This window comes from Oryzias latipes, chromosome 11, assembly GCF_053564925.1.
Source record: "Oryzias latipes strain Hd-rR chromosome 11, Olatipes_Hd-rR_3.1".
Lineage (NCBI taxonomy): Eukaryota > Metazoa > Chordata > Actinopteri > Beloniformes > Adrianichthyidae > Oryzias > Oryzias latipes.
In genome coordinates this window covers 8,252,975-8,271,699 of record NC_136247.1, presented here as the reverse complement: position 1 = coordinate 8,271,699, position 18,725 = coordinate 8,252,975, and the positions used below count along the sequence as shown (strand labels likewise).

Here is an 18,725-nt window from a genome sequence, read left to right as displayed (position 1 = left end):
TCAGCCTCTAATCTCAGTCAGAGACGTCTTAACTGGATACTCAATAAAATATGTATTTAGAGAGCTACATTTGATGTTTGGGTTTTATTTTGAGATGCTGTGAACCCACGGCTGTTTTTCTCAACCGTTTTACCCTCCACTCACAAACTCAAGCACCGTCACATTTTGGGAAATCTCCTTCTGCTGCCAAGGACAAAGGAGACTGGCTTCATGGAACTGCAGAGGGCTCAATTGTGGGACTCAGTAAGCTGGAACTGCGTGTAATTCAATGCCATTGCAGAGAAAAAGCCGGTTGGCGTACCGAGGCACCGCTCAAAGTGTCAATCTGCGTGAGCTAAAGACTTCTCACGTTGGTCAACCAAACAGTGCTTGAAAACACCTGTTCCATGACCTTCTCGAGGTAAAGGCAACTGCCTCCATCAGGAGTAAATCTAAAAGTTTAACTGGAGTGAAGTACAATTTTTTTTAACTACATGTGGTAAAAAAGAAAAAAAAAAGATATTGCAGATACGAAAAAGGACATTTCAACAATACAAAATGGGTATTAAAAATAAATAAATCTGCCCAGATATTAAAAAAGTAAACATAAAAATACATTTAGGAAAGACCAAAAGAAAAGTTTGACCGGATTTAACCTTAACCCAGGGGTCGGGAACCTTTTTGGCCAGGAGAGCCATAAACGCCACATATTTTTAAATGTAATTTCGAAAGAGCCATACAATAATGTAGTGTCCCTTTCCCACACTAAGGCACGGAGACTTAACCTCTTTTAAGGTTCTTTATTCTGGTTACTGTAGACCACAACAAACGCCGTACAATTAATTCAGCAACTCCTGAATCTCTCCCGCCGAGACGAGAGCACTTCTCCCAACTTTATATTCCCCCGTCCTGCTCCAGCCCTCCCATTTCCTTATTCGGCCCATGGCTGAACCCCATTGGTCCAAACTACCTAACAACAGGCTGAGCGACAGAACTGAGGGCCAATCAGATCTCTGCTTGAACGATGCGTTCCATGAACTCCAGAACTTTTAACGCGGCCCAACAGCCAAGTTAAACTCAGTCCGCGACAATATGTTTAAAACTAAATATACAAATGAATGTGTGCATTTGATGTAATTTCAACATTTTTAAAGTCCAATAAGTCTGTGGATTCTTTTTAATAACATTGTTATACTGTTGCTAATAAATGATGAGTATTTCTCGTGGTGGTTTGCTGATGGTCTAGTCTGGTTGATACGTGGTGAGTTTCTGCTTCATGCAGGCGTTGAGACTTTAAACGTGATCGTAGGTCTGAATGTTCTGTAGATGTGAGACAGACATGGAACCAAACACACACCCACGCTGCAGGAGTGACGGGCAGCGGGTTTACGTTTTTACCATCTCTGCGCGATTCACCTGCTGCCGGTCCCCCCCCACCCCCACCCCCTCTGCTTTCTTCCTCACACATCCCGTCCCCAAAACTGCGCGCTCTTCCTCAGGGAGGCAATTCAAAGGTTTCCGGGTGGTACAAACTCTGTGAAATAATAGATAACAGTAAACTGATAGTTTTTTCTCCAAGCACCGCTACTACTGCGCGCCTCTGGCATTGCATTGCGCCCGAGAAGGACTGGTCTAATGAAAAAAAAAAAGTATAATTAAGGATTTGTCTGCGAGCCACATGTGACCATCAAAAGAGCCATATATGGCTCGCGAGCCATAGGTTCCCCACCCCTGCCTTAACCCTTGTTGCAAAGGCAGCAATGTTTATTAGCCAATTAATCAAGCTGGTCCGTTGATTATGTAACATATGAAGCCAAATAGGCTGCAAATGTGATTTATATTTTACAAACCAACTATGATGAATTAGATTAAAAATATTACCACCACACACACACACACACACACACACACACCCACACACGCACGCACACACACACCCACACACAGGAGACATGATATAAAGAAGAAGAACAATTTATTGTTCCGTTTCCAAATCTCCCCGTTCCTGTGCACTTTAAGGTGGTAAGTTCCAATGCAAAATCAGTGAACCAAGAAGCAGTTGGAAAAACAGGCAGTTTTTGACAGTGGTTGTATTAGTCAACTTAACCAATTACAAGAGATCTGAAAGACAGGACTTTGTCAACTTGATCATGTCGGTAGTAAGATGCAATGAATCAATGCGTATGTGTCTATTAAACCAAAACAGCTACATAAAGGTATATGGTATGAAATGGAGAGCTTTATAAATGTGCCTATTCAGTAAATGTGTAACATGGAGAGAAGAAGAAGATAAGAGCTTCGTACATTTTATCATTCCTTTACCTTCTGAGGTATTTTTCTTGAATTCCTCATTGTGCCTTTGAAAGGTCCGGTTCCACTAGAACAGGGGTATCAGCTGCAGATAAGGCTGGATTTCTGGAAAACCAACAGAAGGCCTGGAGTTTGACACCCCTGCACTATAATATTTTATTCCATCTCTAATTATTAGGTGCAAATCAGAGAGGGATAATGTGAGAGAGGGGCAAGATAGGGTGATGATGTTGTGACCCTGTTCTATTCTGAAAGGTTTATATTTTCATTACAGAAAGTTACTGCACCTCTCCAACTCATCTGATGTGACATCAGTCAGTGTGTCAAGATGTGAAGACAGCAGAACAATTTTTGTCTCATTACTATGATCACATTCCAGTCATGGACTCAACATTTTTTCAGGTGCAACAGTGACCACTGCAGAAATTGTCATTTATACTGACTAAAGTGATTTTGCCTCTTTCTACATTTAATAACAGCCAGAGAACTGCGACAACTTCATATTCACCCAGGGATAATTAATGTATTTTTTAATTTTAAACAGCTCATTTGAAGTCTTCTTTGACAAAATGACCTAGCTGGAATTTGTCGTTGTCTGCAGATATCATCCGAGACAGGAATCCAGAACACAAACAACTGTAATAGATAAAAGGGATTATTACAGAGATGCTTCAGTCCCTCTTATCTGCTGTCACTGATCCTCTCCAAAAGGCACTGAGCAGCTGAAAAAATACAAACAGTCACAAAAATTGTTGTCCGTCGAATTTAGACAGAGTTTTTAAGTCGATTTCTACGACTATAATAAGCATCTCGGTGACAGAATGCAGGATGTGGACGGATGTAGGACTTTGAAAAGAATCCAGTGCTGAGGAAGGCAGATGGAGTCAGCAAACACAACATTTTGACAATCCAGTACACACTGAAACATAGAGCTTAGCGTCCCGCATTGTGTCCACGCAGACAGAGCAAACTTGGGGCTCAGGCTGCATGCTGTTCCTGTGATTAGCCCTCCATCTGGCAGGGTGGGGGCTCGAAGCAGCCAGGGCATCACAGCCGGCTGCATGGATCTCAGAGCTGGTTTTTTTGTTTGGTGAGACAGTGTGTGCGCACACATGTGTGAGTGTGTTCACTGTCCACTGCTGAGCGGCTGCCTGGAGGATCAAGCTTCTGGCTGACTTCAGCTTTTGGACAGCTGAATACACTGACTGAGATGTCATGGCACCCGTGGCTGTCATCCTCTGGTTGGCTCTGTTTGTAATGTGAGTCTGTTTTTTTATTTTTTGCTGCATGGAATTTCCATCACTTTGACTATTTTTTTTAGATATAAAAACTTCATAGATGTTCAACAACTTACCCACCAAAGCACTCATGAAGTTATTTCGGGTCAACTTTAGAACAGCCTCCCTAAGCCCAATCCTATCCTCTTCCCTAACAAAATGACAGGAAAAAAGCTTCACAGGCTGCGATAAACACAGCCACCCCAAACAAATGAATATTGAGATCCCAAGCAATATTCCAGTACGTCACACACACACTTATGTGCTTCTTTAAAAATCATTACTTCAATAGTAAACCCCTGAATCATTCCATGAGTCCCACTTAAGACTGGGTTTGGTTTTGTGTCTGGTGCCCTTCGTGACCAAATCCACCGCATTCATCCAGACTGATCAGTTGATCATCAACTTTCTCCTGTCAGCAGTCAATAGATCCTGAACCAGGACTTGATCCTATCCACGGACCAGATGGAGGTTCTGTTCAGCAAGTCTTACTACAAATACATCAGAATAAAGTAAATTATTTAAGATGCTACGTTTTGCAGCTTCAATAAGCTCTGCACCAAAGCAAAACAAAAGTGGATATGTGTGAACATTTGGGGGGGAGGGAGAGGATCTTGGCACATACGGATGGGAGGTGTGTGTGTGTGTGTGTGGAGGGGGGGGGGGGGGGGGGGTTGTTCATCATTTATAGGTGAGTGAATGACAGCATCAAGGCACAGATACTGATTTATTATGATACAAAGAGGAACACAATAGTGCAAAAATGTGTTAGATGTGTGAGACATGTCTCGTGAACTTGTACATTAAATGTCTTCAAATACTGTGAGGCTTGTATCAAAAGGTGCACAGGAGACCACTTTTTTATATATAAAAACAAATGTTTGCATTCTGCTTAGCTTTTGTGTACTAAGAACATTTTCTATAGTTTAACATGTTTTTTCAAACTAGAAGATGCAACTTTATCCCAAAACTCAAGGGGATCATGGACAGCACTGCAAGTCCTATAAATGTCCTAATTTGTATTGTCAGGAGTAAAATAAACTGACATTTGCAGGACATGATTTCAGATCTTGGGTGAGGAAAACATGTTCCTGAGAAGAAAAAATTATGAGGAAACTTGTTGTTTTAAAGAAGTGCTGAATCTGATTGTACCAAATAAGGCTGTCCTGAGGCAACAGTGGGTAATTGTTTTCCCAAACTTGACAGCAACGGAATTATTTCATGTCTAAAATATGTAATTGCTTGTTAAACCCTTTCAGAATTCTATAAATATGTTTTTTTCCCCACTCCTTTTGTTTTGGCTTTCAGCAGATTCCAGGCGTCATTTGAAAAAATAAAATAAAATAAAAAGACGCACTTAAATTTTTTGCTTGAATTTCCATAAACTAATTTGTATGTTTTCAGCTTCAGCGGCACTCTGTCTTCCTCACGGCCCTAAACTTTCTAGCAGAATCAATTAAAGTGTGGTCAGTGTGTAGCCTGTGGTGTCGCACAGCCAGCTGGAAAACCACACTTTCCACATTATCTCTTACAGCCACTTTGCCTCTAAATAAATTAAAATTAAAATTAGCACCCTGAGCTATGGGACGTGCATGGCAGAATGTGGGGGGGATGGTTGTATTTGCAAATCTACTGACTCATAATACTGCTGGAGTAACATAATTTACAGGCTCTAAAGTGTGTATGATATACCCGTCTTTTACCTCTAACATTTGCTAAAACATGTGAGATCTGGCCAGAGGCGGACTAAACCATTAGGCATAGGCAATTGCCTGGGGCCTCCATCCTTCTAGCCCCCCCCCCCCTAACTTTCTTGAGGCCCCGAGTTGAACACTTATTACAAATGCATAATATAAAATGCAGAATAAACACCAGTTGGAGCAAACTTCGAGCAAAAAGGGGAACGTTGGTACTGACAATGGGCACAATTATCTGTAATTATCTGTTTTGAAGATGATTTGTTTAAGCATATTGGTTGTGCTCATTCATTATCATTGGCATTTGTGGTGATAGTGTTAAAGTAAAATGCAATATGTTTTGTGTGCTTTCAGCGGAACATGTTTAAATGGAATGGAGATGATCAGTTCTTTTTACCATCTTCCAAACTAAAACTTTAAGTTTCACTGTTCCACTCCTCTGGCCTGTCCCTCCTTTCCATCGCCTCATACCTTTAAAGCATTTAAAAGTCTTAACAAATCTTAAAAAAAAAAATATATATATATATCCATCAAAATTTTGTAAATGTATTTCTGAATTCCTCAAAGCCCATCTCATTCCACATTCAACACCTCACACACTTCTTCTCTTCTTTTCTGGAAGAGGTGAGTGATTGTTGCCTCTTGAAGACAAGGAAACTAATTAGCCAGAATCCATCATCGGCTGTTCAGTGGTGTTCTCCTGCACCACTGTTTTTGCATCTCACGTGCCAATCAGCTGGTAAGTGGAATGTGGATCTGACACAGTGTGTGTGTGTGTGCTTGTGCGTGTGTGTGTCAGGGTTTGGCGATGGCAGATTAGACCCATGAGTTTGTCTGATGTTTCTCTGCTGATTTCTTCTGTAAATTTTGTGCATTTATGTGAACTCAATGATGATAAAGTTCATTCAAAATAATATCATCTTTAGGACAGTTGCTAGATTATGACTGGAGACCTTCTAGTTGGGATATTTGGCCAGGGGACACAGGACCTCACCTCTCATCATCCTCACCAGTTTTTTACTAATAGTAAAATAAATATGTCCACTAATCTGTGCCAAAAATGTAAGTTATATGTATGATTCTAATCAAATTGCTTGATTTTGCATATTTCCTGTTGCAGCATAGGCGACAAGGTGAGGTCTGTGCATGCTTGTGTATGAGTGTGCTGTACTTTGTTAAGCACATTAAAATACAATATTGAAAAAAAAGTAATACAAAATAAAGTTGATTTCATTTTTAATTGAAAGTCTTGTTCAGCCTATAAATCCCTTGTGTCATAGGTTAATTTTCAGTTTTTGTTACTGTTAGAAATTAACAACCACTGTTGCAGGTAAAGTACCTAAACTACAGCCCCAGACAAAAACTTTGTTTAGAGACCTTTGTTTCTACGACTACAGACTTAAGTCAGGCATTTTTTATAACTACTTCTGTTGCTTTTAAGCTTCATGAGCTTCAACATATAAAATCAAAAAAGAGAAGTGCACAGAGCCTTGGATGGCAGGCAAGTTTCTAAGTTTACAAACTGCTCCTTATTTTGTTCATACATTTAAATATATTTCTCATTTTTGCTTTTCCTGCAGAGTATTACAGACCATTTTTCTACAGTAACGCCCTCTTGTGGTGTGGAGGGATTACAGCAGTGTTATTTATGTAAACGTGAGTTTTAGCCAGATGGTGATATAATCTGTAAAAAGATTACCTCACACAACAGAGCCATTTGTCAAAATAACTTAAACCTCACGCGAACAAAAAATAATCTTGAGCTGTGTTACTTTCCCTTAAAAATAGAACTATGTTTTACACAAAAAGACCACATCTCTTTCTGCACATTTTGCCCTTCCAAATACAGACATTTGATTTAAAAGTTGTGGGTAAATTTACTTCTCATTTTCAGCATATTGCTGGCTTTAAAAAGGACCCTCGGAGTTCATGCAGAGAACCCTGACTAGAATAAATGTATACATATTAAAAAAATTGGAAAGAGACGGAAGTGTTGAGGTGGATTGATGCTGCTGTGGAAAGATGAAGAAAGTTCTGGAGGATTCCAACACGAAGGCATACAAAATTCTACTTCAAAAGATACAATGTCAAATTGGAGCACAAAAATCAAAATGTGAGACCTTAAATGACTCCCAAAGATCAGCTCAATTTGTTTTTAGTTGGACTCGCATCAACAGATCCATTTAATGAAAAGCTCAAAACAAAGCTAAAGTGTGCAATCACCTATACTAAACCAATGGAAAAGGATCAGTTCACTGGTTTCCCCCAAACGTCTAAACTCCGGACTCCTTTTAACCTGTGGTCTTCTTCTGCAACCCTCCTCATCCTCCTATAGCTTCTCTTTTGGCTTGCTTATTTCCACAAACCCAGACCCAGACCCATGGTTTCTTAAAAATAAAATTAAAATAAAACCCCATAAACATGATCTTTCTTAAATTTGGAAATCTGCAACAACTAACTCAACTCAATGTTGGGTGTATTATAATACTTGGTCATTTTTATATCCACATTTTATGATGATAATGATATAAAAAAAATGAATTTAAACGTGTTACAAAATAATTATATAGTGTTGCAGCACAAAATATACACTTTTGTTTTCCACTTTTGGGGGAAAAAAGAAACCAGGTAAAACACAAAAAACGTCTTATTAGTCATCACTTCTCACTCATCAGAAAATGGAAAAACAAGGCTGCAAGTTGCAGAAATCTGGGCTTCCTTCCTTCCCCTCACTTTTTAATTTTTCCCTTGCTGCTTCAGGAGTTTTAGCAAATGAATGAGCTTTGGCGCTTGGTTTCTAATTTGCAGTTGAACCTCATCAGAATGTCGATGTTCTCATCCTGCAGACAGAGACGCTTCTGCACAGAAAATGTGTGGAACACACACTCCAGTCTCTGCTCGGATTTGTTTTGATTGAAGAATGTATCACCAGTTTTAATGACAGGTTTTTTCACATTTGAGTGTTTTGTCAGGCATGTTATAAGGAAGTAAGGAACCAAGAGATTGTGCAAATTTACGTTAAAGTTCAACAGATTACAGAATCCTGTCACATTGCAATGTCAAGAAAGGCCTATGATCTCCATTTTTCTGTGTAAAATTTTTAATTCTGTGCAGAAAAATCAACTGAAAGACTCCAGGGCTGCTGCACCCTATTGGTATTTTGCTCTCACTCCTAATGAGAGGGAGAAGGACATTATAAGTAAATCTGTGTAAACAGCATCTTTTAGATGTTGTTTGCTGAAATATTCATTCATTCAAAACTAAATGAACTTTTTGATTTTCTGATTGACAGATGTCTTTGCATCTGTAAACTCAGTAGTTCAGTGACCTGAACCTAACCTTGAACAGTTTCTTTGTTTATGTTGCAACAATTTTGTTTCTCTGTTTTACAAATGACAGAAAGTTTGGTTTTAATTTTAAAAGGAAAAAGATTGCTGCAGAATGTGTAAATTTGATCCCTAGTGGTCGATTCTCAGCTCTTACTTTAGTCAGCTCCACCACCCACACCACACCCAAGTGGTCTGTGGGGTACATAAGCTCCATCTTTCAGTTTGCTACTGGCAGCAGTGTGTTGGGCTTCCAGAGTCTTCCCGTCTGGCTGCTATATCTTCTAAAAGGTTCAGTGTAGAAGAACTTTTTCTAACCTTCCTAAAGGACGTTTCTTTTGCCAAGCAGAACAAGATAACTTTTATTTTGAGCTGTGCTTTTATTTTTACTCTTCACAAACAACTTTAACAGTTAACGCCAGTATAATGTTGGATTTACTCCTGAAAGACAGGCCTGTGCGAAACACCCTCCAGTGTCACTGCTGAGTTTGCTTTGACAATCAAAGCAGCACCCAGAAACAGTCGAATGCTTTCATTTCATCAATCCTGTGGCAGAGCTCCCACACTTCTCAACTGAAACTCCCTTTCAACGTATGCAGCTCATAGTTACTTTGACCATAAATGGGCATGTCCCATAGTTAATATGCTGAATAAATTAAATGAAATGACATTGATTTTGACTACCATGCACTCTGACATGTTAATTCCTGTTGTATTATCAGTTGCACCCCTGGTGATGTAATCTGCCTGAAATACTGCATACTAATACTACAGAACATACATATTGCAAAACTCAGACAGTTTGGAACTCTGACGTGAAATTCTGAAACGTTCTCACGTTAAAAACCAGTTAAAATTTTATAATTTAATTTTTTATTTAATTGAAAAGTTGCCAGTAACACATAACTTTTATTTTGGACCATTATTTGTTTTCAGGGTAATTTTAGCTGAATGAATTAATTATCTTAATTCATATAGCACTTAACAATGCCATCAGTGCTTTGCCTTAGAAAGAGAAATAAAGACAAAAATGACAAAAATTAAGGAAATTAAGAACAATGATTAAAAATAGGATAAATTTACAAAAGGCAATAAAAGACACATAAAGCTGATAATAAGCTAAATAGAGTAAAATAAATTAAGATTCCACCAATTTCTGAGTATTAAAAGCTATTCTACGTGAAAATAAACATATTTCTATAAAACCCATCAGTGAAGTACAGGAAGTACAGTGTTGCAGAAATACATTAACAGACTGAACTCTTTGGCATTAAATACTCCCTTATGCAAAAGTAAGTATGTAAGTTATGTTTATTTATATCGTACCTTTCCCAGACAGCATTCACAGTGCTTTAAATATTCTCACACTTATATCTGACACAGAGGGGATTTTTTTCCCCCCTGGAAGCATCTGCACACTGTTGTAGAATGATCATCTGAATTTCAATATGAATTATGGATAACCAGTGGGTGGGGGTAGTATCATGAGATGGTATTTATTACAAAACCCAAAGAATATTGCAATGAATTTTTCTTTTGTTTCTTTTGTTGCTTTTATTTGCCGACCAATGTTGTGCAGCGCTCAGGGCTCTGGAGTTATTTTTATATTCATCACAAAACACATATTATCAAATGCAACAAAAGCTGCCACCGCTTTTCATGAATGTATTTCTTTAAACAAGGAAAAGAAAGATATATGTTTAAATATGCAAAGCTGTCTGGGGTTCTTTGTTAAATTCCAAACCCAGTGAAATGCTGGGAAATGGAAATAATCTCCAAAAACTTTATAAATGAGAACAGACAGGCACCAAATGTGTTGTCTGTGGAGACTGGTTTTTTTTCTCTCCTGTAAGTTGTCCTCCTTATCCAGGAAGAGACTGCAAACAGCTCCTCTGCATCGCTCTCGCTTCTTAAACAATCAAAAGTGATATCTGAGATCATCTATGATTGGAGGAGGCAAGCCTCCAATGCTGCTCAGTGGATGCTCTTTATGTGAGTTGACAGTTTCCACTTACCTGCTCCTTCTCTCATTTCTGCCTTCCTGCCCAAATATGAGCGCACATGCTCGATCAAAGACGGCACCACGGCAGATAGCTTCCCACCGCGCTCCCTTCTCTGCAGGATACATCTTTAAGAAAATCACAGGATTTAAAGGCCAACCTTGTACCATCCTTCTGTCTATAGTCAGGACAAATGAAACCAACTAGAAGTCTCTTCTTGTTTGTGTGTTGGCAGAGGTAATTCAGCTCTGACCAGTTTCATCTCCGCATTTGAATTAAAATCTTTGGAACACACGGTCTGTGCAGATGAAGTCTTCAAACCAGAAAAAACTGCAAAATATTCAATTCTAAAGAGACAAAAATAAACTTTTTCAAAGGTTTTCCTCCCATATATATGCTGATTTAAACATCAGCAGCGCTTTTCTGAGTTTGGTAACTTCGTCTGTAAACCTAACCTGACAGATGAGAGTTTTACCTAAAGAAACTCTAAATTCAGTTTGGACTCCCCTCATCTGCAGGATCTGTCACAACCATTGTTTCATTCATCAGAAAGCGATGACAGAAGGGATGTCACATGGACGAATAGGATGTTGAAGTAGAAGAACAGAAAATAGAAGCAGATTAATAAAATAAAAACTGGTGTATGGAGATAAAATGGTCTCAGTAGATTTGTGTGTTTAATTACTTGTTTTTAAAACACTCATTCTTTTTTTTTTTTTGTTTCCAAAACTCACTGCTTCCTCTCAGCCGCACCAGCCCTGACACTGCCTCCAGCACGGAGCTCCTCCCCAAGCTCTGGTCCTCAATCAGGTCTCTCCAAAGTGCGTCCGTGCATCGACCTGATCAACTTTCTCCGCTTTAAAAAAAAAAAAAAGAGATGAGTGTCTTAGAAACGCATATATTTTTCTTTTCATCTGTAGGTATCTGGGCATAAGTGTTTAAGAAAGTGTGAAAAATATAAATAATTTACTAGATATTACTCACAAATTTAGTTCAAAGTGGCTAATGACAAAATTCTGATGACAACCAAGCGTTTAAATGCATCATCAAAATAATAAATAAATAAATAAAAATAAATGCATCATCTACAAATCTGGAAATGTGAAAAAAGTCCCCCCCAGGTGCACTTGAAACTCTGATCTGTGCATTTATGTGGTTTTGTCTGTGTGCATCAGCCAAATGGTGCATACTGTTTAAAGATGTGTAGTAGCAATTTTGAATTTGTCCTTAGTTTTAAGCTGCTGTGATTTCAATTTGTTTGTGCATAAATTGTATTTTATATTTGTAAGTTTTTGATATTCCAGCGTACATATTAATACACAATCGCAAGTACATAAAGTTCCACACAAACTATATTGTATGAGTTACAAATCAAGTACTACTCACACACACAAATCCAGTAACACTATTTTTTCACCATACTGGTCTGGGTGTTGATCTAAGACATTTGATCTGCATTGGTTTGGATAAGAAAAGTGTTTTTGGTCTGAGAGTCTTTGGATTAAAGTTCCATATATATACAACAACCTCTGATTAGGTTGAATGTGATCATGTAACCCCTTGTGCTATCCTAGGCACTTTAACATTGGGAGTTGGGTCATCTAGACCCACTAGACAGTGCTCTGAACCTTTTTTCTTCAACGATTTGTGATCTTCACTGGTGTCCATGGATTACATGAAATATTTCCACCTTTATCCACCTTTGTCATGGTAGGGAGAACACGTCAATGTAAGGGTGGGGTAATCTAAGATAGCACAAGGGTTAAAACATCTCTTTTGATAAAAACTTTTAGCACACAAACTACTGTTTGGACCCAACAAATTTCCCTTTGCAGGGTTTTACAAAGTCAGTCTGCATAAATGCACACACATCTTTGCCACATTGTCTTTTAGTGAGGAAGACTATAAAAGCTGAAAGTCTGTGCATAAACCTATAGGTAAATTTAATACTATAACAAAGTGCTGACTCTCATATAAATTAAATTATTTTACTTTGTAATAAAGCTCTACAATAAGGCCTGATCAAATCCTGGTTCTGTGTGGAGTATGCATCTTCTCCCTCTGCATGCGTTGGTTTTCTCCGCACACTCCAGCTTCTTCCGACAGTCCAAAAACCTGCTTCATAGGTTAATTGGGGATACTAAATTGCCCCTGGGTGTGCATGTGAATATGTGGCCCTGCAACAGAATGGGTGTACCCCGCCTTCACCCAAGAGTACCTGGGTTGGCTCTAGCAACCCCAAAAGGGATTCAGCAAGTTCTGATAATAGATGAATGGATGGATTAAAAATAAAGTCCTCCACTTATGTCACCTTGTGAAACTTAACCGATCAATTTACCATCAATTCATCCCTGAACATGTTCTGATTTCGTATTTTAGTCAAGGAAAGTCTTATAGTCAGAAAGATTCTTCTTTGCATTTATTAAGGTTTCAGAAATAATCTCTCTTTCATTCGTCTTCTAATAAAGTCTCCATCATGTAATTTAAGGGAACAATGAGCTCAAAAGGTTGAAATGCTTTGTTGTTTCTAAACCCTGAATAAGTAAGGTTTGAATTTAATTTTGTTGGAATCGGTGGAGGAAAGGTTTATGGTGTTAAGATTTACAAAAGAAAGATGTAGAAGACTGTAGTGAGGGCAGCCATACAGTTGGTTTAGAGACTAAGGATGAGACAGGAGGCAGAGCTGGAGGAAGCAGAGTTGAAGATGTTGAGGTTCTCTTTGGGAGTAACTAGAATGGATACGATTAGAAAAATGAATCCTTCAGGGGAAGAGCTCATGTTAGATGTTGTGGATATCAATGCAAGAAAGCAGATTGAGGTGGTTTGGACACGTCTAGAGGAGGAAGAGTGATTGTGTTGGTAAAAGGATTCTGAGGTTGTAGGTGTAGAGAAAGACCAAAGACATAGTTCATTGTTGTGGTCAAGGAGGACATGAGGATGGTTGGTGTTAGCGAGGAAGATGCAGAGGGTAGGATTAGATGGAGCCAGAGGATTTGTTCTGGCAAGCCTTAAAGGGAGAAACCAAAAGGTGAAGAAGGAAAATCTTGCATGAATAAAACTATCCTTTTTCTTGGTCACAGAATAACCACCCATCTAAATTTCAAAATGGTCTTGCCCAGACCTGCTTTTGAAAGAACTATCTAAGAGACACATAAAATTAATCAGAAAGCAGAAGACCATGAATGTAGTTTACTCTTCCCCCGTTTTTTCAATGTTTTACTTCCTCTCTTGATGTGGAGGTAGTTGTGTCTATTTCGGTCTTCATTTTCCAAACACTTTCAGTTCTTGAGTGCTTTGCTGCATTGCTTTACAGGTCCTCTCTTCTCCACATATTGGCTGGCATCCTCAACGAGGCAGGAAATTGAAATACAGAGACAGAATCAGCTGCAAAGCTAGCGAAGGGTGGGCTGCCAACCATAATTATCCCAAGTGCTATTCAAATGGTACCCCTCATCTCTATACACGTTTAAAAATACCCTTACTCTTTAATGTGCTCTCGCAGCTCCATCAGTGATGTTCCTATCCACTGGTCAAATTCAAACTGATGGCTGCAGCTTCCACACAATGTCTGCGTAATAGCCTCCACTTAGAGACAATGCATCCGTACGCGAGTTAATAAAATCTTCAAAATTCCCCAGAATGCCGGCAACAAAGCTGGAACACAATCTGAAATCCATGTTTAAGAAATCCCTGCAGTTTCCATTGGTTGGTGTAGGGATGTGGTTTTAAATGCAAAGTTTTAAAATGTAAAGTGGCGTTGGTCAGCTGGAGCTTATAGTCTTTGCAAAATGTATGTGTCTAGTTTGTCTTTTTTGAAACAAAAAGAAAAGTCAATTGTTCCATCTCTGTCATCAGCAGGCTGCATATCTTAAAAGCCTGGTTTACACTGGTTTGTCTGCGGTGTGTCTCAGTTGCATTAACACACACACCCAAAGCAAAAATCGTATGTTCAATAATCAATCAGAATTTTTATATCGGCTCTGTCGTGTCTACGTCTGATGTTTGTCCTAGGTCCCACCTTCCTTACAAAATGTGTGTGCGTGTATGTGTGTTTGAGAGGGTGTGTGTGTGCATGTGTGTGTGTTTATGATGGAATGTATATATTGAGGGGGGAGGGGTGTGTGTACTAAAGGGGTGCAGTTTTCCACATTTTCTTGAATGCAGCCTATGACAACGTTGTGTAAGGACTTCCCCTGAGCACAGGGATGAAAACTAATCTATTCCACGTGAAAAAGCTGATATTTACTTTTGAAATGTTTTTTAAGAATATGATAACTGCCGATTCAAAGTCAGTCTTGTTTAAGTTTGTTACTTTGGATCTCGGAAAGTTTCGATGAAGTGCTGTTCAGAGGCATTGGAGATCAAACAGCTCAAGCAAGACTCCAAAGTCTCACAGGGGTGTGAAGTGTTCAAGGGAGGGTGGCTGATTTAAAATGATAAAACTGTCAATGTAAGAGTTTAAGCTGAAGACACTGGGATCTTCCGAATGGAGGTCAACCACTCTACTTCTACACCACGCCTGCAAAATAAATGCAACTAACCACTGTAGTGTATAAGCATAAATCTGAAAAAACAACTTAAGATAATGTTATGGTGCAGCACAAAGACATTTAGTCAGTCTGAACCAGTCTCAGCGTTCTTCTCCAGCTGCTCCAAGTTGATGTTCATGTCCCCACACTCATGTCTCCAGACCTGAAACATGGCTAGACATTCTTCTCTTCTTGGAAGTTGTCCAAATGGTTTGCATTCATGGGCATTAAAAGCGGTCAACCCTCACAAAGCAGTTGACAGATCTGGAGACTAAGAAGATTTGTGCCACTGGTCGCTTTCTGTGTTGAGCTGGTTAATTATTTGGCGTGACACAGTGTTGATTCTTGGAGAGAAACCTACCTTTATTTCTGGCAACAAACAAACAGAAACCAACACACTGTATGATCCTGCCCACTCCAGTTTCCAACAGGAGATCGTACAGAAGGAGAGGGGAACAGTAGCCTTTGAAATATAAAGGGGGGTCAACAGAAGAAGAAGGAAGGAAGGATGGGGCTATGACTTGGAGTGTAATGCAGCAGTTTGTTAGAGATCCCTCATGTATGGTAACACTTGAACAGATTTTGTGCAATTATTATATTATATTTATTACATTATGAATTAAATAAAAGTTCTCCTGGTTACATATGAACTACAAATATGAGCACACACCAAGCTCATTGACCTCTGTTAGCCTCCAGTTTTTGTCCACTTGACCACCTGTGGCAGTAGGGAAGGCCCAGCAGCCTCTCCACTTTCTGAGAATACTCAGGAGGAACAACCTGGAGGAGAAGCTGCTGGTGACCTTCTACAGAGCCACCATCTAGAGCATCCTTACGTACTGCATCACAGCCTGGTATGCAGGATGCTCGGCCACAGACAGAAAGGCGCTGCAACACAGCCCAGAAAATCAGCGACAGTGGGAGTGACCACTCAGGGAATCCAACTGCAACCAAAGGTTCCACAACTGTGTGTAACATTTAAAAGATTAATAGCTTCCTACTACCATTTCAAATGTATCTGCGCTTAAATCAAACTGTCTTTCTGCACCTTCTGTTTCTGTTGTAAACATTGCTACTCAAGCACAGACAGTTCAATTGTAAAGCTGATGAAAAATGATTAAACAATAAAAAAGAACAAACTGTGTTTGTGTTGGTCAGCGGAGGCAGCCCTTTCCATCTTCTGCTTGAGTAAGGAGCCAAGCCATGCTGTTCTGAAATGTGACATTTTGCTTCATTTACTCCATGAGATACCTTTATTAAATTAAAATCAAAAGGGCAACTTTCAGAGCTCCTTGAAATGAATAAATGCCTTTTTTTTCCAAACTATGAGCAGAAAACAAACAATTACATTCTTGACTGACTTTATTTACTCCATGATTGAGCATGGCAGCCAGGACGAAGCAGCAGATTAATTAAGTAGCGCCTGAAAACCTTTATTCTCTGAGCATTGTCAGATTGATGGATGGCTGATTAAAGTCAATGAGATGGCTATTTGTACACAAAAGAATACCACAACACAAAATTAAGATTGGAGCATCTTAGATAAGACAAAATGAGAAAAAAAAAAATGGGCCTGAAAAATGAGAATAAAAGCAAAAGTCCATGTTTTAGAGAGGATTTTTTAAATTGTATCTTGTTGACCAACAGATATTTGTGGAAGTAACCCCCCCCCCCCCCAGTGCATCAGGGAGAAAAGCAGGTAATGGAAAAAAAAGAGCAGGCTGAAAGCTCATCCCACCAAAGCAGCAGCTGGTCAATTCACCTGCCTCGTGCATCTTCTGATTAGGCTTCTCATTAGGGGTCTATACAGCCCAGGCTGCAAAAATACCAGCGAATTAATTAAAATGATAGGAATGAGGAGACAGTGGGCTGCAAATGACAGGATGGGACAGGGCCCGCTGTAATCATTGTTCTGATCAGAGCACTATTGTCTGTGCATGAATGTGCACGTTGAAGGAGACCAGTGCCTGCCTCTTCTGTGTTTATCTAGATTCCTGGGCGGCAGATTGTTTCCAGTGTGCCGCTGTTGATAGAGCATTCAGCTTTCATTTACCACAAATAGGCTCAAAGGCTTCATTTAGCTGGCTGAGCAAAACAGACATGGAGGCAGATGGAGCATGCAGAGAGGCCAACGGGCGGCTCTGACGCTTTTATCACAGTTTTTTTAGATCCCGATCACCACATTCTGACTGTGTTCATATCTCTCTGCAGCGTTTCCTTCTTTTTTTTCATATAGTCTGACTCATTAAGTTTAAAAAAAAGGGCCTAAATTTCCATGCAACATATGGGTTGGACTTGCCATTTAATTTGTGACTGATTTGCTAAGACTGACTTTATTACAAGGTTCTTGCTGAGCTTTTGAGTGAGGTGCTAAAAAAGCCATTAGAACAAACTTTGGGCAGCTGCTGATTCTTTATCTGACACTGACCCTTGCAGGAGTGATCAAATATGGTTTACAGGCCTCCCAATGACAGCTACCACATAACACAGCAACCTCAAGAAGAAGAGCACAGAAGAGAAGTGGACTGAAAAAAAAACTTCCAAGGTGAACATGTGACATTGAAATTTGCAATTGCTTCTTTATTTGAATTTCTGCAAATTGAAAAATGTGCAATAAAGTTAATAAAAAATGTGACATTGAAATAAAGAGGAAAACGTAAAGACAAAAGAAACTTTGCTTTAATTGCTGTTAGTGGTTACACATCAGCCCAGAACTCCTCCAGAAGCTCCAAGATTACAATGCGTGATATGCAATGTCTCAATAATCTTTGCCTCCAGCATTGGAAGCATTTACATGAAAAAAGAAGACATCTTCTCTGTGTAGCCTTATAAATCAGCTTCTTCTACTTGTAACGGTTTTCCAAAACCCTTCAGAGTTGTTTGGCTTATAGTCCTCCAAAAACACACTTAATTTTTCCGGAAAATGATATTTTAGAATTTTCTGTATTCATCTTGGTCATCCAGGGGGGTATTCCAGAAAGCAGGTTATGCTAGCTCCCACGATAAGTTTGAGGCTAAGGAAGTTGATAACCTCAGCTTTCGGTTCCAGAAATGGAGGTATGTTTCAGGGTAGGTCAAGTTGCCATGGCAACTCATGCTCTGAACATAACCTGGTCCGGAGCAGGTTTAGTTGAAGATTAGTTTGTTTTCAGAGAGGTGCAGCAGCATGGCGTGTCCATTTGAAGATGATTTAGTGGATGAAGAAGCTCAGATAATACTTTTTACACCATGAGAGGATGATAAGACCACATATGGATGTTGGAAAGATAAACTTTTTTACTTTGATCTAACTTAATTATTTGCTTCAGTTAAGATAAATCATTTTTTTGTTAGGTCACCTTAAAAATAACCCATAGTTTTCAGACAATTATTTTCCTTTTATTCAAATTAATTCAATTAAGTAGGTGTAACTTTGATGCTGCTGTTAAATCGGCACCGCAAGGGATTCTGGGATATCATTCCCTTTGCCTGTCTGGACGGATTTGGGTTTAAGTGTGGGTTTTTTACAAAATGTGTTTAGTTGTATAGCTGTTTTACCGTGTTTCACCGTGTTTTGCCGAGCTATTTTGTCCTACTTTGCTTACGTCTCTGCACCATGAGTGAGAGT

At 39.2% G+C, this 18,725-nt stretch overlaps 1 long non-coding RNA gene across 2 annotated transcripts in view; it reads right to left on the bottom strand.

Moving 5' to 3' along the window:
• Positions 1-9,013: 9,013 nt before the first annotated feature.
• The window catches only part of LOC144995214 (uncharacterized), a 29,145-nt gene continuing 19,433 nt past the window's right edge, over positions 9,014-18,725 (bottom strand). The window contains exons 3-5 of one of the 2 annotated variants that reach the window (XR_013658840.1): positions 11,324-11,445; positions 10,605-10,717; positions 9,014-10,498 (exon numbers count right to left, since the gene is read on the bottom strand). This is a non-coding gene — a long non-coding RNA (uncharacterized LOC144995214). Of the gene's footprint in view, positions 10,499-10,604; positions 10,718-11,323; positions 11,886-18,725 lie in introns of those variants that run through there. The other variant, XR_013658839.1, reaches the window with a different exon arrangement.